The 27,777-nt window shown below is 45.6% G+C and overlaps 2 long non-coding RNA genes across 3 annotated transcripts in view; one reads left to right on the top strand and one right to left on the bottom strand.

Annotated features, from left to right (window-relative positions):
* The window catches only part of LOC116536694, a 9,602-nt gene extending 2,554 nt beyond the window's left edge, over positions 1 to 7,048 (bottom strand). The window contains exons 1-4 of one of the 2 annotated variants that reach the window (XR_004262758.1): positions 6,802 to 7,048; positions 6,627 to 6,721; positions 6,156 to 6,276; positions 4,023 to 4,130 (exon numbers count right to left, since the gene is read on the bottom strand). This is a non-coding gene — a long non-coding RNA (uncharacterized LOC116536694). Of the gene's footprint in view, positions 1 to 4,022; positions 4,131 to 6,155; positions 6,277 to 6,626 lie in introns of both variants that reach the window. The other variant, XR_004262757.1, reaches the window with a different exon arrangement.
* Positions 7,049 to 15,885: 8,837 nt separating this feature from the next.
* LOC116536695 lies at positions 15,886 to 25,401 on the top strand. Its single transcript, XR_004262759.1, has 2 exons — positions 15,886 to 16,251; positions 24,951 to 25,401. It is a non-coding gene; the product is annotated as an uncharacterized LOC116536695 (long non-coding RNA).
* The last annotated feature ends 2,376 nt before the right edge of the window (positions 25,402 to 27,777 follow it).

A 27,777-nucleotide genomic window follows, 5' to 3' on the forward strand; every position in this document is an offset into this window, starting at 1 on the left:
AAAAAAAAAAAAAAAAAAAAAAAAAGAATTAAAAGAAATTCAACCTTTTTTACTGGGGGCATATGTGTAAAATTAATTTGCCAGCCTGTCCTGGAAGGTGTCCCCTGGCCTGATGGGTTGGGAAAGAAGGGGGTTTAGTGTTGGAGTGGGGTGAAGCTTTCTGGTAAATAGAGCATCGAAGGGCCAATGGCTTTTAGCTGCTCCTTTATATCTGGGGTTATGTATGTATGGGAACTTAAGAAATGTAGAGGGGAATGGCTAGTGTGGGAGAAGTTGTGAATGTCCCATAAAATAGTTGTTTGTTTTTGTTTGTTTTTTGCCAGGGAGTCTCGCTCTGTCACACACGCTGGAGTGCAGTGGTGCAATCTCGGCTCACTGCAACCTCCGCCTCCCCGGTTCAAGTGGTTCTCCTGCCTCAGTCTCCCGAGGAGCTGGGACTACAGGCGTGCACCACTACGCTCAGCTAATTTTTGTATTTTTAGTAGAGATGAAGTTTCACCATGTTGGCCAGGCTGGTCTCAATCTCTTGATCCTTGTCATCCACCTGGCTTGGCCTCCCAAAGTGCTGGGATTACAAGTGTGAGCCACCACGCCTGGCAAGAGTTGTTTTTTCAGCATCAGGTAGGACTAATTTGTTTTCTATGAACCAGTATGGGGGTTTGAATTGTGCCCCCACCATGATTAGTTGTTGTGTTTGGTGTTTTGGATAAAAGGAAGGGGATATGTTGTATGAGGGGAAATAGATATTGGGGAACTGGATGATTGATTGAAGCTTGTTTTGTCCAATAGTCACTTTTACAGTTTCCTAAAGAAATGTGGCTGTTATTTGACTGATGTCCTTTGCAATGGCTACCTGCAACCTTTTCTGAGAGTAAAGCTGCCTTTAGCAAATGATGGATTAGTTTTTTTTTTTTTTGAGACGGAGTTTCGCTCTTGTTACCCAGGCTGGAGTGCAATGGCGCGATCTCGGCTCACCGCAACCTCCGTCTCCTGGGTTCAGGCAATTCTCCTGCCTCAGCCTCCCGAGTAGCTGGGACTACAGGCGTGCGCCACCATGCCCAGCTAATTTTTGTATTTTTAGTAGAGACGGGGTTTCACCATGTTGACCGGGATGGTCTCGATCTCTTGACCTCGTGATCCACCCGCCTCGGCCTCCCAAAGTGCTGGGATTACAGGCTTGAGCCACCGCGCCCGGCCTGATGGATTAGTTTTTCATTAATTATAGGAGTTTCTTTAACTGTGAGATAGCCCCGCTCTCTCCAAATTTGGCATTGGAATGGATGATGTTATAGGCATATTTAGAATCAGTGTATATAATGTCTGGGCACAGTGGCTCACACCTGTAATCTCAGAACTTTGGGAGGCCGAGTTGGGCGGATCGCGAGGTCAGGAGTTCGAGACCAGTCTGGCCAACATAGTGAAAGTCAGTCTCTACTAAAAATACAAAAAAATTAGCCGGGTGTAGTGGTGTGTGCCTGTAATCCCAGCTACTCAGGAAGCTGAGGCAAGAGAATCACTTGAACCCGGGAGGTGGAAGTTGCAGTGAGTGGAGATCGTGCCATTGCACTCCAGTCTGGGCCACAGAGCAAGACTCCATCTCAAAAAAAAAAAAAAAATGAATCGGTGTATATATTAACTTGTATGCTCTTTGCTAAGGTTAATGCTTTTATTAGGGCAATTAGTTCTGCTTGCTGGGAGGATGTGCCCAAAGGCAAGGGGGCAGCCTTTACGGCCCTTCTAGGTGGGAGAGAGTGGGCATCATCATGATATCCCTCAGTGATGGCATATCCTGCTTGGAGGGGAGGGTTTTTTGATGTGCTGCCATCTACAAACCGATCTGGGGCTCCCTTTATGTGAGTGGAAGTAAGGTGGTGAACCACGGCGAGGGAACTTTCTATTAGATTAGAGCATGAGTGTTGGTTGAAGTCCAAAGTCAGTGTTGAAGGTAAAAGAGTGGCATGATTAGTGGGGAGCACCTATGAAGAGAGATAGAGGGCTGAAGAAGAGCTGAATGTAAGGCTTGCATGCGAGAGCATGAGATGGAGGTGAGCACCTTATGGCTGAGCATATCTCGTTGACTGTGAGAAGAAAATGCCTGAAGCGGTTTGTAGAATGTGAGTTTTTTTGCCTCAAGGATGATCAGAGAAGCTGTGGCCAAAATTTTTAAGCAAAGGGGACAACTTTTATAAATGGGGTCTAATTGTTTTGAAAAATACGCCACTGGTTGGAGGGAATCTCCCATAGGTTGGTTAATAGTGCAAGGGCCTGATTATGAGAACTGTGTGAATACAAGTGAAAGAGTTTCAAGGGGTTTGGAAGGCCTAAAGCAGGGGCTTGTAATAAGGCAGGTTTTAGGTGAGAAACAGCGTGATAAAGGTCTGGGGTAAAAATGAGTAGTTGGTCAAAGTTTCCTTTTGTGTGTTCATAAAGGGGTTTAGCAATAATGACAAAATTTGGTATCCATAATCGGAAATATCCCACTAATCCAAGGAAAGAAAGTAAGTCCCTTTTTGTTTTGAGAAGTGAGATTTGTTGTATGCCTTGCTGTTGAGCCAGCGGAATTTCTTGGGTATTTAGAGCCATGACTAGTCTTTTTTTTTTTTAATTTTTTTTTTTCTTACCGGTTATTCTAGTTAATGATTAGTCTTAAGTATGAAAGTTTTGGGGAGATTAATTGAGCCTTCCCTTTTGGTACCTGGTACCTGCATTCAGCCAGAAAATTTAGCCAGGCACAGTCGCTCATGCCTGTAATCCTAGCACGTTGGGAGGCCAAGGCGGGCAGATCACAAGGTCAGGAGTTTGAGACCAGCCTGAGCAGCACAGTGAAACCCTATCTCTACTAAAAATACAAAAAAAAAAAAATTAGCCGGGTATAGTGGTGTGCACCTGTAATCCCAGCTACTCCGGAGGCTGAGGCAGGAGAATCAGGTGAACCCGGGACGCGGAGCTTGCAGCGAACCTAGATTGTGCCACTGCACTCCAGCCCGGGCAACAGTGTGAGACTCCATCTCAAAAAAAAAAAAAAAAGTAAAAGCCTGGTGGTGGGTCGAATACAATGTTCTAGAGAGGGGCTGCAAATAAGTAAGCTGTCCATATATTGAAGCAAAAGTCTAGGTTATAAGCATAGTTGGGAAAAATCCAGTTGAAGTGCCTGACTGAAATAGTGAGGGCTGTCTCCAAAGCCCTGGGGGAGGACAGTCCATGTGAGTTGTTGGGAGTAGCCTGTGTCAGGGCCAGTCCAAGTGAAAGCAAAAAGGGTTTGAGAGGAGAGATGTAGAGGAATGGTAAAAAATACACCATTGAGATCCAATACAGAGAAATGGCTAGTGTTGGGAGGAATTTGTGGTAGGAGGGTGTAGGGGTTTGGCACAGCAGGACAAACAGGAACAATAGTGGAGTTGATTTATCGCAAATCCTGAAACAGTCTATAAGAGCTACCTGGTTTTTTGATTGGGAGAGTAGGAATATTGTGGGGAGAATGGGTGGGGATTAAAATACTGGCAGCCAAAAGTCAGGAGATGATGGGTTTGAGTTCCCACAATCCATTAGGGTTGGGGGGCTATTATGGGACTACTGTGTAGCACTTAGGATCCTTCAGTGAAATCTGAATTGGAGAATGGTGGGACGCCATTATGAGGGAGTCAATGTTCTATACTATGGGATTTACCTGGTTGAGGAATTTGAGTTTTAAGTTTATTTGATGTGGAGTGTCTGAGGAAGGGGTTTTGTTCTTGCCATAATAATAAGTAAGTGTGGCTTTGGTGCAGGACCCATAAATGAATGATTCCCCCTAATTTGTGTAGGATGTCCCTTCCTAGGAAAGGAGTGGGACAATGAGGAATGACCAAGAAAGAGTGAGTGAGGGTGACTCCCTGAAATGAGAGTATAGAGGTGGCGTTTTGTATGGGGTTTCTTGTATGCCCTTCACGCCAACAACAGAAACGGATGAACTAATATGCCTTCATATTCAGTTAACACCAATAGACTCGTCCTGGTACCCAAAAGAAAGGAAATAATCTTACCTGACACTGTAAGACCCTGGGTTCTGTGGACTCACGAGGCGTGGAGGCGAAGGATCCTGGGCACGCTCAGTCTTCCGTTGTCAGCACCAGCAGTGAAGAGATTTCCTCCTGTGATGGTCGGGGGGGGGCTTTATTATGAGCTGCACCCGAAGAGGGTGGATGTCCCCATTGGGGGCAGTCCACTTTCCAGTGTCCCCAAAGACCTCAAGTTGGACACGATCTATGGGGGGCCAGGGGGTTAGAACAAGCCTTTGCCTGGTGTCCAGACTTGCCACATCAGAAACAGACTCCCAGAGGGGTGGGGGAGTTTTCTTTTGGGTCATTGGGAGGCTTTTGTGTAACTGGCTTTTGGATAGCAGAAGCGAGCATCTGGTATTTTAACCAGAGCTGTTTGTCTTTTTTAATTTTTTCTTCCTCATCTCTGCTGTTAAAGACATGGAAGGCTGCATTTAGGAGTCCTGCCGGGATGTCTGGGAACCCTCCTGTAACTTTTGTAATTTTTTTCTGGATATCTGGGGAGAATTGGGAAATAAATTGGAGGTAGAGAAAGTTTGCCCTTCTCTAGATTCTGGGTCCAAATTTTTATATTTTAGCATAGCTTCAGTGAGGCGTGATAAGAAAAGGGCAGGATTTTCTTGAGGCTCTTGTGTAATTTCTCTAAGTTTTTCATAATTAACTGCCTTATGGGCATTTTTGTCTATACTCACAAGGAGACAGATAAGCATGTGGTCTCTTCATCTGATGCCATTGTCTCCCTGTTGGTAAGTCCAATCTGGGTCTCTATGGGGGACTGCATCATTAGCCACTGGATTTTGTATAGGGGCTTGATTATGGAGTTCATCTGCGTGTGTTTCAGCTGAATGCCAGATGAGCTCTTTTTCATCAGGAGTGATGGTAGAGGCTAGAACTATACAAATATTGTGCCAAGTTAAATTAAAGGATTGGGTTATGTGCAGGAATATCCTGTGATAATGAGAGAGATTTTCAGAGAAAGATCCCAGACGCTGTTCGATCTACGACAGATTAGACATGGAGTAAGGGACATGAATGCGAGTAATGCCTTTAACTCCAGCCCCTTCCCCGAGCGGGAGAATGGCTGACGTTGTTTAACTGGCTGGAGTAGTTTTTGAATGGGTTACAGGTGGAGAAGGAGGAGGGGCAGGGTTGGGGGCTGCTGGGGCAGAGGGTTGAGACAGGTGGACGAGGAGTGGGTGCAGGGGTTGAGAATCTAGAGAGGGCTCGTTTGCAGGGTCCAAAGGAGTTTTGGAGGAAGGAGTTCCAGAGAAAGGAGAGGGTTTTCATTAGGAAGAAGGATTTCATGAGGGGTGCAAGCTTGACATAGGGAGGCTCGGGATCTAAGGTAGGAAAAAGCCTGAATATAGAGAATCTCTTATCATTTGCTGTTGCTGGTTATAAAGTTGTCAAGGTCCCTGAGAATTTGAAAGTTAAAGGTGCCATTGTTGGGCCATCGGCTGTCGTAATCTAATCTGTATTGGGGCCAAGCTGTGTTGCACTAGAAAATTAAATGCTTTGGCTTTAGGGTCCCCTGTAAGCTGAGTTTGGCCAGGTTGCGAAGGAGGCAGCCCAGTGGGGAGGATGTAGCAATGTGGGATTGTTTGGCACCCCTGTGGTCTGGTAAGAGGAAGACGAGGGTGTCTGTTTTGTTCTAGGGGTCCCCAGACAAAAGACAGAGACCCAGGGGGCGCCACCGCCCCCCCCCGGACCTGGGCCTGGCCTGCCGGGCTCTCCCGGCAGCCCTCTTGGACCTGGAGGCCCCGGGGGCCCCCGTTAAAAAAAAAAAAGAGACCCAGAATCCTCTTTCTGAAAGAGGATGGTTAGCCTAAGAAACTGGGTGTCCCCAAGATTTCCTCTAGCTTAGTGCTATTGGTCCTCCAAGGACCTGGACGGCAGCCTGGACTTTCTCTGGTACTGGGACAAAGCCAGGAGAAGGCAGATCTTACCAGTCGGCTGAATTAGTGTCCGATGTTAGATGTTCTGGTTAGAATCAGCAAAAGACTTCCCAGACTGGAGCCACTCAAGGAAGAGAGAGAGAGAGAGAGAGGGGGAGAGATTGAGAGAGAGAGAGAGAAAGGAGAGGGAGGAAGAGCAAGCAAGGGTTAGGGAGCGAAATACCTGTTATGGGCAGTCGGAGGTGGATTCCTGAGACCTGAGAGTTTCAAAAGCCCACCGTGGAGTAGCCCCAGCCTGAGTCTCGCAGTCCCCTTCAGGTCAGCTGTCCTTCTCATGCAAATTGCTTGAAAATTGAAGTGAAAGAAAAGACAAGGTGGGTGGCCAGAGATCCTCAGGATCCAGGAGTTAACTCAGGATGCACTGCCATTGCCCATTGCTTCCCGGGTTGCGAGAGAGTCTCTGGCCCCCACACCCGTCCCAGGTGTCAGCATCAAATGTAAGAATTAAAGAAAGAGGAGAGAAACACTAAGGGTGGCTTGACGGTCAACAGGTTTATTTTAAACACGGCAGGGACTTTTGATCAAGTTAGGTCAGAAGTCACACTCTCTTATAGACTAAGAGTTTTTAAGGATTCAGGGTGGGAGAGTTTATCAGAGGCTTGGACTGCTTCTGTGTCTCTTTTGTTGTGCTTACCTGGTAGGGAGAGCTGTGTGTCTGTTCACATACATCTTCCTGCAGCTGCAGGCATATCCCCGGAGTCTGCCTTTAGCTTCCTTATCTTAGTGCACCTGAAGGGAAAGGAATGTGCCTATTAAGGCCCACTGTTTTACTGGGGCCACACTGTACGAGGGTGAAGTTTGGCAGTTACCCAAGAGACTTTCTCCCTGCTTTCCTCTGTGTCTGAGCTGTCTTATCTGTGTTTTGCTGTCTGCTCTTTTCTGGCTGCTTGTAGTTAAGAGAAGTGATTTCCTTGAAATGCACGAAGCTGGAAGGGCAGCTGGAATTTAAAGTGGCAGTGTTTGTCTGAGATGACAGCGCTCCTGCTCTGTCAGGCTCGACCTCCTGGGCTTAAGCAATCTTCCCACTTCAGCCTCCCAAGTAGCTGAGACTACAGGTATGCCTGTACAGGTTTTGTTATTATTATTATTAACTTTTATTTTATGTTTAGGGGTACATGTGCAGGCTTGTTACATAGGTAAACTCATGTCGTGGGGGGTTGGTGTACAGATTAGTTCTTCACCCAGGTACTTGGCCTAGTACCTAATAGTTATTTTTTCTGATCCTCACTCTCCTCCCACCTTCCACCCTTAAGTAGGCCTTAGTGTCTATTGTTCCCTTTTTTGTGTCCGTGAGTTCTCATCATTTAGTGCCCACTTATAAGCGAGAACGTGTAGTATTGGGTTTACTGTTCCTGTTTATTTATTTTATTTTATTTTATTTTTTTAGAGATGGCATCTCCCTATGTTGTCCAGGCTGGTCTTGAACTTCTGGGCACAAGTGATCCTCCTGCCTTGGCCTCCCAAAGTACTATGATTACAGTCATGAGACACCACACCTGGCCAGAATTATTTATTAAAACAGGAATAAACCAATTTTGTGTCCCTTATGGGAGACAAACTCTTTGAGCAGAATTAAACAGCTGCAGGCTGGGTGTGGTGGCTCACGCCTGTAATCCCAGCACTTTGGGAGGCTGAGGCAGGTGGATCACTTGAGGTCAGGAGTTCAAGACTAGCTCAGCCAACATGGTGAAACTCCGTGTCCACTAAAAACACAAAAATTAGCTGGGTTTGGTGGTGCACGCTTGTAATCCCAGCTACTCCGGAGGCCGAGGCAGGAGAATCGCTTAAGCCCAGGAGGTGGAGGTTGCAGTGAGGCAAGATCGTGCCACTGCACTCCAGCCTGAGCAACAGAGCAAGACTCTGTCTCAAAAAAAGTGAAAATGAAAGTAAGAAATAAAAAAATAAACAGCTGCAAAGCAGGCTGGAGTGCTTCTGAAGAGGACAATGAGGCTATCATTATGACCAGAATATTTGCATCCTCCTGACCCCCAAAAATTCATCCGTTGAAATCCTAACCACAAGGTAATGGAATTAAGAAGAGTGGCCTTTTAGAAGATGATTGAGGCCAGGTGCAGTGGCTCGCCTCTGTAATCCCAGCATTTTGGGAGGCTGAAGTGGGTGGATCACAAGGTTAGGAGTTCAAGACCAGCCTGTCCACTACAGTGAAACCCTGTCTCTACTAAAAAATACAAAAATTGGCCGGGAGCGGTGGCTCACGCCTGTAATCCCAGCACTTTGGGAGGCCGAGGCGGGTGGATCACGAGGTCAAGAGATCGAGACCATCCTGGTCAACACGGTGAAACCCCATCTCTACTAAAAATACAAAAAATTAGCTGGGCATGGTGGCACGTGCCTGTAATCCCAGCTACTCAGGAGGCTGAGGCAGGAGAATTGCCTGAACCCGGGAGGCAGAGGTTGCGGTGAGCCGAGATCGCGCCATTGCACTCCAGCCTGGGTAACAAGAGCGAAACTCCGTCTCAAAAAAAACAAAAAAACAAAAAAAAAACAAAAATTAGCTGAACATGGTTGCATGTGCCTGTAGTCCCAGCTACTTTGGGGGCTGAGGCAGAATTGCTTGAACCCAGAAGATGGAGGTTGCAGTGAGTCGAGATGGAGCCACTGTACTCCAGCCTAGTGACAGAGTGAGACTCCATCTCAAAAAAAAAAAAGAAGATGATTGAGTGATTAGGGACTAGTGCCCTTTGAAACAGGCCCAAAGAAGCTTGCTGGCCCCTTTCGCCATATGTGGACACAGTGAGAAGGCACCATCTGTGAACCAGAAAGCAGGTCCTTACCAGCCCCAGAATCTGCTGATGGCTTCGTCTTGGACTTCCCAGCCTCCAGAACTGTGAGAAACCCATTTCTATTGTTTACAAGCAGCCACTTTGTGGCAGTTGGTTACAGTAGCCCTAACAGACTGAGACAGCCCTTACAGTCAGCAGGGCCTTACCGTTATGGCCTCCTCAGAGTGCACTGGATTTTCCTAATAGGTTTGTAGCCGCCTCAGCAGCAGTATTTTTTTTTCTGACTTGGGTTCTAGGACACGGTTACCAAAGCATTCTGAGATGACAGGTCAAGCCAGGAGAGAATCATAGGCAAGAGCCCAAGAGAGACTAAAATGGCTCCACCCCCACACCTCTCCTAGGCCACTTGCAAAACCCAGAACTCAGTTTCCATGAGGTGGGCATGGAAGGGACAAAGGTAGCATGGAAAGGATTTCTTGTGTGGTTTGGGTCTCTTACAGCCAGTCTGGGTCTATTCCTCTTCCCCCTGACTGCATAATTAAACATTTCATCCAAATGGGAGATGCTTTTTGGACAATTGCCACATTTATAGCCTATATTGCCTGTTTTAGATACTCTACTAGGAGCTGGTGATCCAGTGATCCAATGATCTTTTTTTTTTCTTTTTGAGAAAGGGTGTTGCTCTGTTGCTCAGGTTGGAGTGCAGTGGCAGAATCATGGCTCACTGCAGCTTCAACCTCTAGGACTCAAACGATCCTCCCACCTCAGCCTCCTGAATAGCTGGGACCACAGGTGTGTGCCACTATGTCCAGCTACAAGTAATTAATTTTTCTTTTCTTTCTTTCTTTTTTTTTTTTTTTTTTTGAGATGGAGTTTCGCTCTTGTTACCCAGGCTGGAGTGCAATGGCCTCCGCCGCCTGGGTTCAGGCAATTCTCCTGCCTCAGCCTCCTGAGTAGCTGGGATTACAGGCACGCGCCACCATGCCCAGCTAATTTTTTGTAGTTTTAGTAGAGACGGGGTTTCACCATGTTGACCAGGATGGTCTCGATCTCTTGACCTCGTGATCCACCCGCCTCGGCCTCCCAAAGTGCTGGGATTACAGGCGTGAGCCACCGTGCCCGGCCTTCTTTTTTTTTTTTTTTTTGTACAGACAAAGTCTCCCTACGTTGCCCAGGCTGGTCTCAAATTACTGAACTCAAGCGATCCTCCTGCCTCAGCCTCCCAAAATGCTGGGATTACAGGTGGGAGCCACCACTCACTGCCTTTTTAATATTTTCTGTTTGTTTGTTTTTGAGATGGAGTTTCGCTCTTGTTGCCCAGGATAGAGTTCAATAGCACAATCTCGGCTCACCGCAACCTCCACCTCCCGGGTTCAAGCAATTCTCCTGCCTTAGCTTCCTAAGTCGCTGGGATTACAGGCATGCACCACCACCCCTGGCTAATTTTTTGTATTTTTAGTGGAGTTGGGGTTTCTCCATGTTGGTCAGGCTGGTCTCGAACTCCCAACATCAGGTGATCTGCCCACATCGGCTTCCCAAAGTGCTAGGATTACAGGTGTCATGAGCCACCACACCGGGCCTAAACTATTAATTTAGAAATAATGGCTGGGCAAGGTGGCTCATGCCTGTAATCTCAGCACTTTGGGAAGACGAGGTGGGCAGATCACCTGATGTTGGGAGTTTGAAACTAGCCTGACCAACATGGTGAAACCCTTGTCTCTACTAAAAATACAAAAATTAGCTGGGCATGGTGGTGGGCGCTGTAATCCCAGCTATTTGGGAGGCTAAGGCAGGACAATTGCTTGAACCCGGGAGGCAGAGGTTGCAGTGAGTCAAGATCACGCCATTGCACTCCAGCCTGGGTGAAAGAGCGAGACTCCATCTCAAAAAAAAAAATTAGAAATAATGATACATTCTGTTGAAGTTGCAAAAAAAAAAAATGTACAGAGGTTCCGTGAATAATTTATGCAGTTTTTGCATAACTATAGTACAATATCAAAAGGAGAAAATTGATACTGGTACAATCCACCAATTTAATTCAGATTCCTTTAGTTTTACAAGCACTTATTTGTCTGTGTGTGTGTGTGTGTGTGTGTGTGTGTACTACTACGCAATTGCATTACACACACACACACACACACACACAAATAATTCGTTACATGAATTGCATGCGTAGATTCATGTAACGACCACTACCATGGAGATTCAGAATCATTCCCTCAGCACAAAGAGCTGCCTGCTAGACTGTTACAGCTCCCTCTCCCCATCCTTGTCTCCTTGGCAACCAGTAATCCCTTCTCCATTTCTGTAATTGTGTTATTTCAAGAATGGTACATAAATGGAATCGCACAGTATAAAACCTTTGAGATTGGCTTTTTTTTCACTCAGCATAATTCCTTTGAGATCCAACTAAGCTGTTGAATTTATCATATGGAGGTACCACCGTTTATTTAACCATTCACTCACTGAACGACATCTGGGCTAATTCGTTTTTGGCTGTTATGGATAAAGTTGCTAAAGCCATTCCTTGTACAGGTTTCTGTGTGAATGTAAGTGTTCATTTTGCTGGGAAAGATGCCCAGGAATGTAATATCGAGTAGTATGGTAGTTGCATGTTTGGTTTTACGAGAAACTGTCAAAATATTTTTTTCCAGTCTGTAGCTTGTCTTTTCATTCTCTTCAAAGAGTCTCTCTCAGGGAAAAAATTTTTGGTTTTGATGAAGCCCAATTAATCACATTTTCCTTTTATGGATTGTGATTTTGTGTCATATAAGTCACTTTGTCCGGCCTGAGGTCATGAGGAATTTTAGGCTGGGGGTGGTGACTCATGCCTGGAATCTCAACACTTTGGGAGCAAAAGGATGGCTTGTACTCAGGAGTTTGCGACCAGCCTGGGCAACATGGTGAGAGAGACCTTGTTTCTATAAAAAGTACCAAAAAAAAAAAAAATGAGCCAGGTGTGGTAGTGCATGCATACCTATAGTCCCTGCTACTGAGGAGGCTGAGGTGGGAGGATTGCCTGAGCCAGGGAGGTTGAGGTTGCAGTGAGCCAAGACTATGCCACTGCACTCCAGCCTGGGTGACAGCGAGACCCTGTTTCGAAAATAAATAAAATAAAATAATAAAAAATAGTAGTGTACTCTATTGCCAAGGTTTCTGATCAGCTTGTGACATTTTCCTATGTTACTCTTATCTCTAAAGCAAAACCTATTTTTAAACCAAGAATGCTTTTTGTCCTTAAAGTACTAGGACATTTCCATAAGTTCTGAGTCTTTATTCAGTTAGTTAACATTATATCCTTGTTCCTTCAACCATGAACATCTTGTGATCAAGAGTGCCCAAGCCTCAGGGAATGTAACCCAGCAGGTTTGACTTTTTCTGGCCTTTATTTTTTTTTGAGACAGGGCCTTGCTTCGTCACCCAGACTGGAGTGCAGTGGCTCAATCACAGCTCACTGAAGCCATGATCTTCTCCTGAGCTCAAGCAATCCTCTTACCTCAGCCTCCTGAGTAGCTGGGACTACAGGTGCATCCCATCACAGCTGACTAATTTTTGTATTTTTTGTAAAGAGAGGGATTCACCATGTTGCTCAAGCCATCCACTCACCTTGGCCTCCCAAAGTGCTGGGATTACAGGCATGGGCCACTGCACCCCACCCTTTTTACCATGTTGTCTTCCAGCTTCCAGTCCATGAACATGAGATGTCTCTTTATTTATTTGGATCTCCTCTGATTTCTTTCATTTATATTTTATAATTTATTTTTTTTTTGAGATGGAGTTTCGCTTTGTCGCCCAAGCTGGAGTGCAGTGGTGCAATCTCAGCTCACTGCAACCTTTGCCTTCTGGGTTCAAGCAATTTTCCTGCCTCAGCCTCCCAAGTAGCTGGGATTACAGGCGTGAGCCACTATGCCCTGCCTATATTTTGTAATTTTTAACACACTAACCCTGTACATGTTTTGTTAGCTATATCGTTAAGTATTTCATCATCTTTGGAGCAATTGTGTATGGTATTATGTTTCAAAATTTGGTGATAGTATATAGAAATGCTAATGATTTTTTGTGTTCCAATAAAACTTTGTTTACAAAAACAGTGTTACACTGAGCTCAGGAGTTCGAGACCAGCCTGGCCAACATGGTGAAACCCGGTCTCTACTAAAAATACAAAAATTAGCTGGGCATGGTGGCGGGCATCAGTAATCCCAACTACTCTGGAGGCTGAGGCAGGAGAATTGCTTGAACCCAGTAGGCGGAGGTTGCAGTGAACCAAGATCCCACCATTGCACTCCAGCCTGGGTGACAAGAGCGAAACTTCATCTCAAAACAAAAACAAAAACAGTGGCCCATATTTGGTCATAGGCCATGGTTTGCTGTGCCCTACTCTAAGAGAACATAGAAAAAACTTGGCTGGGCATGGTGACTCACGCCTGTAATCCCAGCACTTTGGGAGGCGGAGGTGGGTGGATCACCTGAGGTCTGGAGTTTGAGACCAGCCTGGCCAACATGGCAAAACCCTGTCTCTACTAAAAATACAAAAATTAGTCAGGCGTGGTGACACATGCCTGTAATCCCAGCTACTTGGGAGGCTGAGGCAGGAGAATCGCTTGAACCCGGGAGGTGGAGGTTGCAGTGAGCCGAGATCAAGCCACTGCACTCCAGCCTGGGTGACAAGAGTGAAACTCCTTCTCAAGAAAAAAAAGATTGGCATGGTGGCTCATGCCTGTAATTCCAGCACTTCGGGAGGCTGAGGTGGGCAGATCACTTGAGGTCAGGAGTTTGAGACCAGTCTGGCCAACATGGCAAAACCCCGTCTCTACAAAAATACAAATATTAGCTGGGCGTGGTGTCGCATGCCTGTAATCCCAGCTACTCTGGAGGCTAAGGCAGGAGAATTGCTTGAACGCAGGAGGCAGAGGTTGCAGTGAGCTGAGATTATGCCACTGCACTCCAGCCTGGGTGAGCGAGATTCCGTCTCAAAAAAGAAAAAAAAAAAAAAAAAGAAAGAAAGAATAAAGAAGAAGAAAGGAAAGAAACAGTATGGTTAATTTTAGGCCAGAGTGACATAGGCTAGCACATATCTCCACCACTAAACCATATCAATTCTGAATCCCTTCCCCCGCCCCCTCCTTTTTTTTTTGAGACCGAGTTGCCCAGGCTGGAGTGCAATGGTATGGTCTTGGCTCATTGCAAACTCTGCCTCCTGGGTTCAAGTGATTCTTCTGCCTCAGCCTCCTGAGTAGCTGGGATGACAGGCATGTGCCACCATGCCCAGCTAATTTTGTATTTTTGGTAGAGACGGGGTTTTTACATGTTGGTCAGGTTGGTCTCAAACTCTTGACCTCAGGTGATCCGCCCGCCTCAGCCTCCCAAAGTGCTGGGATTACAAATGTGACCCACCTCGCCCAGCCTGAATCCCTTTTATATATCTCCTCATCAAATGAAAATAATCTCTTTGATTCTTTTTCCCCTGGATGAAACCTTTAGCTAGCTGGAAGATCACTCATGGCCAGAAATTCAAGTGTGGGGACCATAGGCTGTTGGCCCCCTAAAGGTTCCTTGAAAATCACTGACACGAGGTATGTGAATTAACAGGAGAAAAAGCATCCAGATGTATTTAACCTATGTACATGGGAGCCTCCTTAAATATCACTTTGAGATTACAGAAAGAACGGGGGTTTAGATTCTGGTCACCCAGATTATGGGAGGGGGAGAAGAGGTTTAGCTGGCAAAGGTGGCCTTGTTATGCAGATGAAGGCTCCCTCAGAGATAATTGGTAGTAAAGACTTTTTTTTTTTAAACAGAGTCTCTGTCACCCAGGCTGGAGTGCAGTGGTGCGATCTCTGCTCATTGCAACCTCTGCCTTCCGGGTTCAAGAAATTCTCCTGCCTCAGCCTCCCAAGTAGCTGGAATTACAGGTACGTGCCACCATGCTCGCCTAATTTTTGTATTTTTAGTAGAGGTGGGGTTTCTTTATGTTGGACTGGCTGTTCTCAAACTCCTGACCTCAGGTGATCCGCCCTTCTTGGCCTTCCAAAGTGCTGGGATTACAGGCGTGAGCCATCTCGCTCTGCCTGATGGTAAAGACTTTTAAAGATGCTGGACTCTCAGTCTCTCCAGGATCCAGGGAGAGGCAGAGAAAGAAAGGGGGCATGGGGCATTCATGAGGATTCTCTACAGATGCACATTCTCCCCACTCCAGGCAGCTTTGCAAGGCCACTTCTGTCAGGATGGCCAAGAGGTAGCCATTTCAAAATATGTCAAAGAAATGTATTCTGGGGTAAAATATTTTCATGTCTTTCGTAAGCAACCTGTTGGTCTTTGTTATATAAATAGCAAGTTTGTTGTCAAGCCCTTTTGTATCTTAGTATGTATCAATTCTTGGTTTTGTTTTTGAGATGGAGTTTCGCTCTTGTCCAGGCCGGAGTGCAGTGGCATGATCTCAGCTCACTGCAACCTCTGCCTCCTGGGTTCAAGTGATCCTCCTTGCCTCAGCCTCAAGAGTAGCTGGGATTACAGATGCCCGCCACTACGCCCAGGTAAATATGTATTTTTAATAGAGACGGAGTTTTACCATGTTGGCCAGACTGGTCTCCTGACCTCAGAGGATCCACCCGCCTCGGCCTCCCAAAGTGCTGTTGATTACAAGTGTGAGTCACCCCGCCCGGCCCATATGTATTGATTTTGACATTTACCTTTCTTCCTTTTTGAAAGGAAATGAAAAAGGCAGGACCCCAGTTCACTCTGCCAAAGGAAACAAGCTGAAAGCTGAGTCTTGCAACTAGCTGTCTTTTGTTCCTAAACCAGTAGCTACAGATAGAAGGTTAAATATCTCTAGGGGTAGCTACCTCTGTGCTCTCTTATCTTACGTAAAGTGATTTACTGACTGCATGATGAATACCTAATAGACTATTTCCCTACCTGCTCCTTTTCTCTTGCAACATATGGATGACCATACCCTCCCTCTTTCCCCTCCAACCCACTTTCCCCTTTAAACACTGAAGCCCTCAAAATCATTTTTGGAGAAAGTCACAGATATATCTCCCGGGCATTATCCTTAACCTTGGCAAGTAAATTTTTTTTTATCTTTTATTTTTTTTCCGAGACTGAGCCTTCCTCTGTTGCCCAGGCCAGAGTGCAGTGGCGCAATCTCGGCTCACTGCAACCTCCACCTCCCGGGTTCAAGTGATTCTCGTGACAGGAGATGGCTAGGGAGTAAGACTAGTGAAGTGACATGGTGCTGAGCCCTGTGGGTTTTCTTACGTATCCAAGACCAGGTGCTGAAGAAACCAGCTACCTAGAACACCAAGTGGTGCAGACAAAAAAGACCAGGAAAGCCTGGCGGATACAGTGGTGCGTGCTTGCAGTCCAGCTATCCAGGAGGCTGGGTCGGGAGGATCGTTTGAGCCCGGAGTTCAAATCCTACCTGGGCAACATAGTAAGACCCCCATCTCTAAACAAACAAACAAACAAAAGACCCAGAGACCCAGGGAAGCCTTTTCCCCTTAGCCAAAGGACCAGGTAAGGCGCAGCCTCATAAGAAGGTGTAAACCCAAAAGTATCCCAGACAAGTCTCTATCAGTTTTGAAGTTTACTTTGCCAAGTTTGGCTGGGCACGGTGGCTCATGCCTGTAATCTCAGCACTTTTGGAGGCCAAGGCGGGCAGATTACCTGAGGTCAGGAGCTCGAGACTAGGCTGGCCAACATGGTGAAATCCCCTCCGTACTAAAAATACAAAATTAGCCAGGTGAGGTAGTACACAAATGTAATCCCAGCAACTCTGAAGGCTGAGGCAGGAGAATCCCGTGAACCTGGGAGGCAAATGTTGCAGTGAGCTGAGATTGCGCCACTTCACTCAAGCCTGGGTGAAAGAGCGAGACTCCGTCTCAAAAAAAAAAAGGACATTTTTAAGTAATTAATAATATATTTAGACTTGTGTCTGCTATTTATTTTTATTGTAAATTGGCAAATTATGATTGTATATGTCTATGGGGTACAAAGTGATGTTACGATATAGGTCTACAACGTGGAATGATTAAATCAATCTAATTAACATATTCATCACTTCAAATACTTGTCTTTTTTTGTGTTGAGAAATTTGAAATTTACTCGGTTAGCAATTTAAAAATATACTATATGCTCTCATTAATTATAGTCATCATACTATGCAATAGCTGTCAAAAAACTTCCACCTAACTGAAACTTTGTACCCTTTGACTGACATCTCCCCATTCCCCTCACCCTCAGCCGCTGGTAACTACGATTCTGTTTTCTTTTTTTATTGAGAGGGAGTCTCAGCCGCTGGTAACTACTATTCTATTTTCTTTTTTTTTTTTTGAGAGGGAGTCTCGCTGTGTCACCCATGCAGGAGTGCAGTGGCGTGATCTTGGCTCACTGCAATCTCTGCCTCGTGGGTTCAAGTGATTCTTCTGCCTGAGCCTCCTGAGTAGCTGGGACAATAGGCATGAGACACCACACTCAGCACTCAGCTAATTTTTAAATATATTTTTAGTAGAGACAGAGTTTTGCCCTGTTGGCCAGGCTGGTCTTGAACTCCTAACCTCAGGGGATCCACCCACCTTGGCCTCCCAAAGTGCTAGGATTATAGGCGTGAGCCACCGCCCTCAGCCCTACGATTCTATTTTCTGCTTCTATGCATTTGATTGTTTTAGATTTCATACATAAGCGCGAAGATGTGGTATTTGTCTTTCTGTGTCTGGCTTATTTTACTTAGCATAATATCCTACAGGTTCATTCATGTTAGTGAAAATGACAGAATGTCCTTCCTTTTAAAGGCTGAATAATGTTCCACTGTGTGTATTTACCACATTTTCTTTATCCATTCATGTGGTGATGGACACAGGTTGATTCCCTATCTTGGCTATTGTAAATAATGATATCATGAACATAAAACTGCAAATATCATTTTAACGTATTGATTTCAAATCCTTTGGATGTATACCCAGAAGTGGGATTGCTGGATCATATGGTAGTTCCGTTTTAAATTTTTAATGAACCTCCATACAGTTTTCCATAATGGTTGCACTAGTTTACATTCTCCCCAACAGTGTGTAAGGGTTCCCTGTTCTCCATATTCTCACTAGCATTTATCTTTCATCTTTTTAAAAATTATACTTTATTTTTATTTTAGAGATGGGGGTCTGACTGTGTTTCCCAGGCTGGCCTAAAACTCTTGGGCTCAAGTGATCCTCCCATCTCAGCCTCCCTACTAGCTGATACAAAAGGCATCCACTGCTGTGCCCAGCTTCATCTTTCTGATAATAACCGTTCTGACAGGTGTGAGGTGATAGCTCATTGTGGTTTAAATTTGTGTATTTTATTATTTTTTCTGTTTGTTCCCTCTGATTCTCATTCCTTTGTTTCTCTCCCTTTGCCTTCCTTGGGGTACATGACTCTTGTTTTTAGAATTCCATTTTGAGTTATTTACATAATTTTTGAGCGCGTCACTGCTATGATTTGAATGTTTTTGTCCCTTCCAAAAGTTCTTTTTTTTTTTTTCTTTTTTTTTTTTTTTAAAGATGGGGTTTCACCATGATGGCCAGGCTGGTCTTGAACTCCTGACCTCAGGTGATCCACCCACCTTGGCCTCCCAAAGTGCTAGGATTACAGGCGTGAGCCACTGCACCCGGCCCCAAAAATTCTTATCTAAACTTGATTCCCAGTGCAGCAGTGTTGGCCGGTGGGATCTTTTGCGAGGTGTTTATATCATGAGGACTCTGCCCTTTTGACCAGATTAATGCTGTTAGAAAAGGGCTTCATGGGCCAGGCGTGGTGGCTCACAGCTGTAATTCCAGCACTTTGGGAGGCTGAGGCAAGTGGATCACATGAGGTCGGGAGTTCGAGACCAGCCTGGCCAACATGAAGAAACTCCATCTCTACTAAAAATACAAAATTAGCCAGGCATGGGGGCACATGCCTGTGATCCCAGCTACTAGGGAAGCTGAGGCAGGAGAATCACTTGAACCTGGGAGGCGGAGGTTGTGGCAAGCCGAGATCATGCCACTGCATTCCAGCCTGAGCAATAAGAGTGAAACTCCGTCTCAAAAAACAGAAAAAAAAAAAAGAAAAAAAGAAAGAAAATAAAAAAAGAAAGGAGCTTGATGGAGGGAATGCCTCCCTTTTGGCCCTTACCCCTTTTATACCATGTGAGGACACAAGTGTTACCCTGCTCCAGAGGATGCAGCATTCAAGGCACCGTCTTAGAAGCAGAGAGCAGTCCTTACCAGATGCCAAACCTGCTAGTGCCTAGATCTTGGACTTCCCAGCCTCCAGAACTGTGAGAAATGAATTCTTGCTGTTCAGGCCACCCAGTCTATGATATTTCGTCATGGCAGCCTGAACTGATTAACACAGAATTGTTTTAGTTTTCCATGGCCTGAGATTGTCTTTATTTCCCTTGTATTCCTGAAAAATACTTTTGCCCAATGTAGGACTCTCAGTTGACAGTTATTTCAGTACTTGAAAAACGTCATGCCACTTCTTTTTAGTTTTCTTAGTTTCAGATGACAACACCACTGTCACTCTAATCAGTGTCCCGTACACCTCATGTGTTGTTTCTCTCTAGCTGCTTTCAAGGGTTTTCCTTTGTTTTTAGTGTTTAGAGGTTTAATGAGGACCTATGGGCATGGGTTTTGTTTGATTTATTCTACTGGGGTTTGCTCAGCTTTTTAAAATCTGTAGCTTCATGCCCTTTGCCAAATTTGGGAAACTTGGGCCGGGAGCGGTGTCTCATACCTGTAATCCCAGCACTTGGGGAGGCCAAGACAAGTGGATGACCTGAGGTCCAGAGTTTGAGACCAGCCTGGTCAACATGGTGAAACCACGTCTCTACTGAAAAAAAAAAAAAATTAGCTGGGCATGGTGGAACACGCCTGTGGTCTCAGCTACTCAGAAGGCTGAGGCAGAAGAATCGCTTGAGCCCAGGAGGCAGAGGTTGCAGTGAGCTAAGATCGCACCACTGCACTCCAGCCTGCGCGACAGAGGGAGACTCTGTCTCAGAAAAAAATTAAAAAATGTATATATATATATATAGCTTTCAGCTACTATTTTTTCAAATATTTTTTCATCTCTACTCTATTTCTTGTCTACTTGTATAAGTCCAGTCCAGTGAATATAAATCTTAGATCTTTGTTACTGCTCTGTAGGTCTCTGAAACTCTGTCCATCTTTTTTTCAGTTTATTTTCTCTCTGTTGTTCAGACTGGACAATTTCTACTGTTCTGTCTGCAAGATCACTTCTCTGTCATAGTCATCCTGCATATTGAACCTTTTGCATCAGTTTTAACTTTCATTTATAATTTTTAGTTCTGTCATTTCTATTTTTTTTTCTATATCATCTATATGATGAGAATTTTTTTTTTTGAAACAGGGTCTCACTCTGTTGCCCAGGCTGGAGTGCAGTGGTGCAGTCACAGCTCACTGCAGCTTCAACTTCCTGGGCTCAATCGATCCTCCTAGCTCAGCCTCCCAAGTATCTGGGACCACCAGTGCACACCACCATACCCTGTTACTTTTTGTAGACATGGGGCTTCACCATGTTGGCCACGCTGGTCTCGAACTCCTAGACTCAAATGATCCAACTGCCTTGGCCTCCCAAAGCACTGGGATTACAGGTGTGAGCCACCACACCTGGCACAAGAATTTCTGTTTCTTCTTTTGCTTCCAGTTTATTTGTAATTCCTTAGTGAATCATTTTTATGGTGACTACACTAAAATCCTCGTCAGATAGTTCCAGCATCTGATTCATCTTGCTGTTGGCTTCTGTTTTTTTATTTTGTTGTTGTTGTTTTTTTTTAGTTATTTATTTTTATTTTTATTTTTTTTTTAGAGTGAGTCTCGTTCTGTCACCCAGGCTAGAGTGCAGTGGCACAATCTCGGCTCACTGCAACCTCCACCTCCTGGGTTCAAGCAATTCTCCTGCCTCAGCCTCCCAAGTAGATGGGATTACAGGTGCCCACCACCATGCCCAGCTCATTTTTGTATTTTTGGTAGAGACTGGGTTTCACCATGTTGGCCAGGCTGGTCTCGAACTCCTGATGTCAAGTGATCTATCGGCCTCAGCCTCCCAAGGTGCTGGGATTACAGGCGTGAGCCACTGCACCCAGCCTGTTTTTTGGTTTTTTTTGGACACAGAGTCTTACCCTGTCACCCAGGCTGGAGTGCAGTGGCACAATCATGGCTCATTGCAGCCTCAACTTACCTGGGCTCAGGTGATCTTCCCAGCTCAGCCTCCCGAGAAGCTGGGACTACAGGCATGTGCCACCACGCCTAGCTAATTTTTCTTTTTTTTTCGTAGAGATGAGGTTTCACCATGTTGTCCAGGCTGGTCTTGAACTCCTGGGCTGAAGTGATCTGTCCACCTCGGCCTCCCAAAGTGCTGGGATTATAGGTATGAGCCACTATTGACTTCTGCTGATGGTTTTCTTTTATTTACATTGTGACTTTTCTGGGTTTTGGTACGACATCTGATTTTTTATTGTATCCTGGACATTCTGTCTATATGCTAGGACGTTCAGGATCCTATTTAAATCTTCTATTTTAGTAGGCAGTCCTTCTGTTTAGGTTTAGCATGCAGGTCTTGACCTTTTGGGGCTGTGGTTCCAATGACAATTTTAAAAAGTTTCTTGCTGGATGTGGTGACTCACGCCTGTAATCCCAGCACTTTGGGAGACCAAGGTGGGCGGATCACAAGGTCAGGAGTTCGAGACCAGCCTGACCAACATGGTGAAACCCTGTCTCTACTAAAAATACAAAAATGAGCTAGGCATGGTGGTGGGCACCTGTAATCCCATCTACTCAGGAGAATCACTTGAACCCAGGAGGCGGATGTTGCAGTGAGTTGTGATCACACCACTGCACTCCAGTCTGGATGACAGAGCGAGACTCCATCTCAAAAAAACAAAAACAAGAACAAAAAAAACCAAAAAAATTTCTTAGAGACTAAATCTTGCTCTGTTGCCCAGGCTGGAGTGCAGTGGTATGATCATAGCTCACTGCAGCATTGACTTCCTGTGTTCAAGGGACCCTCCTGCTTCAGCCTCCTGAGTAGCTGGTACTACAGGCACGTCCCACCATGCCTGGTTAATATTTTAATTTTTAGTAGAGATGAGGTCTTGCTGTGTTGCCTGCGCTAGTCTGAAACTCCTGGGCTCAAGTGATCCTCCCACCTCACACTCCCAAAGTGAGCCACCACACCTAGCCTCTAATGACAATGTAGTTTTCAGGGACCTTGCAGTCTCCTTCTTGTCTGTTTCAGTTGCCTGCTTCCATTAGGGCATTATCTCAGTCTCTATTGCTGCCAGAGGTAGATGTTGCTTCCCTGGTTCCAACTGGTGCTGCTGGGTAGGGGATGAGAGATGTGGAGTTGGGAGGTGGGAGGACCTTTTTCAGCTTCAGGTGTCGGTAGGCCTTCTGCTCTATTTGCCTTGGTGCTGCCCTTAGGAGTGGAAGATCTTCTCCCTTTCTCCTGGGTTTGCATGATGCAAAGTTTCGTTTTGTTTTGTTTTCAGACAGGGTCTCACTCTATTACCCAAGCTGAGTGCAGGGCACAATCACAGCTCACTGCAGCCTCAACCTCCTGGGCTCAAGCGATCCTCCCACCTCAGCCTCCAAGTAGCTGGGACTACAGGCACACACCACTATGCCTGGCTAAATTTTTATTTTTTGTAGAGATGGGGAATCACTATTTTGCCCAGGGTGCAAAGTTTTAAACAGTTTTTGTGTGTGTGTGGTTGCACGGCTGCAAATGGCCCAGGGCATCTCATCAGACTTTCACTTAGCTGATCTGTCTGTGAATCAGATCCTGTTAGCCTCAGGAATCTCCATGTATCAAGGCAAGTGCCATGTGCAAAATCCCAGGGGCCAGCATGGCATTGTGGCAAATTCTTTTTGCCACAGGCTCCAGTCTGCATAATTGTCAGTCTCTGGCAATCAAAAGGCGCATCAGACCTGACTGGCTAAAGTGTGATGGCACTCTGTATAGGCTGTTGGATTTTTTTATTCAGAGCACTGCCATCTCTATTAGGTTTTTTTGTTTAATACAATGATCGTCTCCCCACCCCTCCCCTATCTTGTGTTATTTTACTGATACCACATGGCTGGGTGGAGGAAGCCAGGTGGACTCCTGCTTGTGTCCTATCCCACAGCTGCTGTTTTATTTTTGGCATTTCTCCACTGAGAACATCGAATGTAATCAAGAGAAGTCCGAGCATGATGGCTCACACCTATAATCCCAACACTTTGGGAAGCAGGGGTGGGAGAATTGCTTGAATCCAAGAGTTTGACACCAGCCTAGGCAACATAGCAAGACTACGTTTGTACAACAAATACAAAAATTAACTGGGCGTGATGGCAGGTGCCTGTAGTCCCAGCTGCTCAGGAGGCTGAGAAAGGAGAATTGCTTGAACCCAGGAGTTTGAGGCTGCAGTGAGCTGAGGTCATGCCACTGCACTCCAGCTTGGGCAACAGAGTGAGACTCTGTCTCAAAATAAATAAATAAATAAAGAGAGTCAAGTGCATGGTTTGACCTTTGACTTGGGGTTTTATACTTTGGCATGCTTCTGGGGTCTTGTGTCCCTTCTCCCTCGATTATTCCCTTGGGGTGGGCTGTCCCTATGCACAGTGGTCTGCCAGCACCTGGGAGGGGTCACATGCACACTGTGTTTACTGGAGTTGTATGCATGCTCACTTGAGGCATTTTTCCCTTACCAGCCAGATGGTCAGATACCAGCTACACTCCACCTCTTAGTGCGCATGCTTGAGCTGCTGTTATTGGGAGCCCACCTTTCTCTGGTGCCAACCACAACCAATGATCATTTTAGAAAAACAGTTTAACGACCGCCTGACTGTCACTTGATGGTCACCTGACATTCCTGGGGGTGGGGGGTGGGGGCTCTCCTGCCCTGCTTGTGTCTGCCCGACCACCTACTGTAACAGTATCAACCGTGGTGAGGCACCACTGAGAACCTGAGAGGGTGTCACAGGTTCGATGTAGTCAATCTATTAGGAGCAGGTGGGGGCCAATGCCCAGTGTAATGGGAACTCCGGAACCACAAGACTAATGGACTGATGGTCTGGCATGCAGCGGTAGTTTTCGAATCAGAAACAGAGTTCTCTACTTTGTAACAAACAGCAGTTTTTCCCCCTCTTGGCTTCCATAGAGCTGAGTATTTTGAATCCATCCCTGCAGATTCAGTATAAGAAACTTTACTTGGCAAACAGGACTCTGAATTTTGTTGAGGCTGGCCAGCTACCCCTGCTGGTGGAGGCAAGACCACACCTCAGTTGGGGCTGTTGAGACTAAGGCTTTTTTTTTTTTTTTTTTGAGGGGGAGTTGTGCTGTGTCGCCCAGGCTGGAGTGCAGGGGCGCGATCTCTGTTTACTGCAACCTCCGCCTCCTGGGTTCCAGTGATTCTCCTGCCTCAGCCTCCCAAGTAGCTGTGATCAGAGGTACCCACGATCAAGCCCAGCTAATTATTTTTGTATTTTTAGTAGAAACGGGGTTTTGCCATGTTGGCCAGGCTGGTCTCAAACTCCTGACCTCAAGTGATCCACCCGTCTCAGCCTCCCAAAGTGCTGGGATTACAGGCGTGAGCCACCTCAGCCGGTCAAGACTAACGCTTTTGAATCGCCACCCAACAGAATATCAGTTATGTAGTGAAAGCTCCGGACATCAGAGGGTAGAGGCACTTGCACTGAGAACTCGCCCACTGGTGACAAATGGTAGTAGAATTTTCCCTATGAGTGCTTTTTACATGTGGCAGTGCCCTGAAAAGAGGGCATGTGTGATCAGACCTGGGTGGGTGGTGGTGGGGGGGTGTCTCCTCACTGCCCTTAACTTGGCTTGGGGAGCTCCTCTGTCTTCTCTCCAAAAGGACAGTGTGACCTTGCTTCGTTCATGTTGGCCAATTTGTCAAGCAGCCGAGCAGTTGTTAAGAACCGCACAGTTAAGTTGGCTTGTCACATTTCTATAGATTAGACTGGTAAAGAGACAACAAACTCATTTTTATTTATTATTTTTTTCGGACACTGTCTGGTTCTGTCATCCAAGCATGAGTTCAGTAGTACAATCATGGCTCACTGCAGGCGCACGGCTCACTCAACCTCCCAGGCTCAAGCGATCCTCCCTCCTCAGCCTCCCGAGTAGCTGGGACTACAGGCATGTGCCACCATGTCTGACAATTCTATTTTTATTTTTTGCAGAGACGGGGTCTTGCTATGCTGCTTCAGCTGGTCTTGAATTCCTGGGCTGCTGGGAAAAAGTCTTGTGTGTGTGATGGATTGTATGTTGTTTACTGAGAAATGATGGCAAGGAACACCGAGCCGTCCCCATGCAGAAAACTGCTGGAATAGTAAGCAATATGTACCAGTCATGCACTAGTGAGACCAGTTCCCAAAACACAGGATACATGACCTTGTCACCATTGCTGACTCACGAAAAGTGCTTTCTAGTTATTTCTATTTTAGTAGTGAACAGTCACTATCTGCCTGTTTAGTCTACCTTTATTATATGAAAAAACACTGAACACCTGCCATTAAAAATAATCACTTGTTCACAAATAATAAATACATGCATCAGAGTCTGCTCTGGGCTTTCAGCTGGGAAATGCTGTCAGTCCCCTGATGCCCCTCTCTGATTTCCACTTTTGCGCTCTATTTTTGTGTCTGTTTCTTAACTCCTTCAGCGCCGCCTGGGTTGGGGTCTCCATGACTGAGCTGGTCTGGGTACTGGACTTAAGCATTCCTCCTGCCTCAGCCTCCCAAAGTGTTAAGGATTACAAGTGTGAGCCACTGGGCCCAGCCACATAAGAATTTATTATGTACACACAGTGAAAGCAAGGTCAGTATTGTGTCATTCCAGAGGATGACACTGAACCAAAAGACACAAAACATACATGGTGGCTCGCTTTGTTATGGATGACAGTCCTCTAAACTACAGCCAATCCATTTTATAAAATTACAATGAAGTCAGCTGGGTGCAGTGGCTCACACCTGTAGTCCCAGCACTTTGGGAGGCCGAGGTGGGTGGATTACTTGAGGCCAGGAGTTCGAGACCAGCCTGGCCAACATGGTGAAACCCCGTCTCTACTAAAAATGCAAAAAATTAGCTGAGCATGGTGGTTCGATCCTGTAGTCCCAGCTGCTTGGGAGACACGAGAATTGCTTGAACCCAGGAGGTGGAGGTTACAGTGAGCTGAGATTGTGCCACTGCACTCCAGTTTGGGCGACAGAGCAAGACTCTGTCTTTAAAAAAAAAAGAGAGAGAGAGAGAGAATTTTTCTCATCTGGGAGGCAGATAAGAAACAGCTTTGTGATAGCTCTTCACAAGACTGCTGTGTTCCAGGAGAGAATGCCAGGGCATGCCGCCAGGATTCAGGTGACTGCTCTCAAGCTTTGACTCTTTAGCCTATGTGGACAAATGCTAGGTTGCCAGGGTACCTGGCTACAGCTCTCCATGTACAATTTTTTTTTTTTTTTTTTTTGAGAGGGAGTCTTGCTCTGTTGCCCAGGCTGGAGTGCAATGGTGTGACCTCGGCTCACTGCAATCTCCGCCTCCAGGTTCAAGCAGTTCTCCTGCCTCAGCCTCCTGAGTAGTTGGGATTACAGGCACGCACCACCACACCCGGCTAATTTTTGTATTTTTAGTAGAGACAGGGTTTCACCATGTTGGCCAGGCTGGTCTTGTACTCCTAAGCTCAGGTGATCCACCTGCCTTGGCCTCCTGAAGTGCTGGGATTACAGGTGTGAGCCACCGCTCCTGGCCTTTATCAGTATTATCTAGAGAATGTTAGTCTAGACATCAAGTGTTAGTGAATAGAGAATTTTAAGTGGTACAATTAGCTGTAAGATTGTCTTATTGAGACCTGCTTAATGTGGTTCAAATAAAAAATATCTTGTTAAAAATATTAGAAGAGGCCAGGCACAGTGGCTCACGCCTGTAATCCTAGCATTTTGGGAGGCTGAGGCGGGCGGATCACCTGAGGTCAGGAGTTCAAGACCAGCCTGACCAATATGGTGAAACCCCGTCCTAAAATATATATATATATTAGAAGAGAAAAATAAATGTTTTATTATTCATGTGCCATTATTATAACTGTGGAATTCCCCTAATAAAAATGTAGGAGCAAATAGGTAAAGTAACAATTAGATGAACAAATTTTTTTTATTTTTTATTTTTATTTTATTTTATTTTTTTTAAAAAGACGAGGTTTCACCATGTTGGTCAGGCTGGTCTTGAACTCCCGACCTCAGGTGATCTGCCCATCGTGGCCTCCAAAGTGCTTGGATTACAGGTGTGAGCCACCACGCCTGGCCAACGGACAAATCTTAAATTCAGCTGATTAAAAGAAAAAAAAAAGTGAGACCAGGTGCAGTGGTCATGCCTGCAGCTTCAAGCACTTTGGGAGGCTGAGGCGGGAGGATCGTTTGAGTCCAGAAGTTCAAGGCTGCAGTGAGCTATGATCGTGCCACTGCACTCCAGCCTGGGGGACAGAGAGAGACCCTGTCTGGAAAAAAAAAAAAAATGGAAAAGAAAAGTAAACTAAAGGTCCTTTGCATTCTGACATTTATCCTTTGTACAGTTGCTGTGTATTCATAGTGACTTTTTGCAAACCCTCAAGGGCTGTAAATAAAACAACTTTCCATTGCCAGAGAATTATATTTAAATCAACATTACTATCCAAACATTTAACTTTCTTTTAACACATTGTTTCTTGTTTATTTCTTCTCTATACTTATATGCATGATAAATTCAGACACTTGTCCTCAGGAGTCTGGATTAAAAATATACTTTGTATCGCTGGTTATACTGTCATAAAATGAAATTTTCTTACAAGGATACATTAAAAAGCACAGGGAGTGCTGCATGCGGTGGCTCACGCCTGTAATCCCAGCACTCTGAGAGGCCGAGTTGGGCAGATCACTTGAGGCCAGGAGTTTGAGAGTAGCCAGGCCAACACGGCGAAACCATGTCTCTACTAAAAAATACACACACACACACACACACACACACACACACACACACACACAC

The sequence above is a fragment of the Sapajus apella genome, unplaced genomic scaffold, assembly GCF_009761245.1.
Source record: "Sapajus apella isolate SASKATOON/1434 unplaced genomic scaffold, GSC_monkey_1.0 scaffold103, whole genome shotgun sequence".
Taxonomy (NCBI): Eukaryota; Metazoa; Chordata; class Mammalia; order Primates; family Cebidae; genus Sapajus; species Sapajus apella.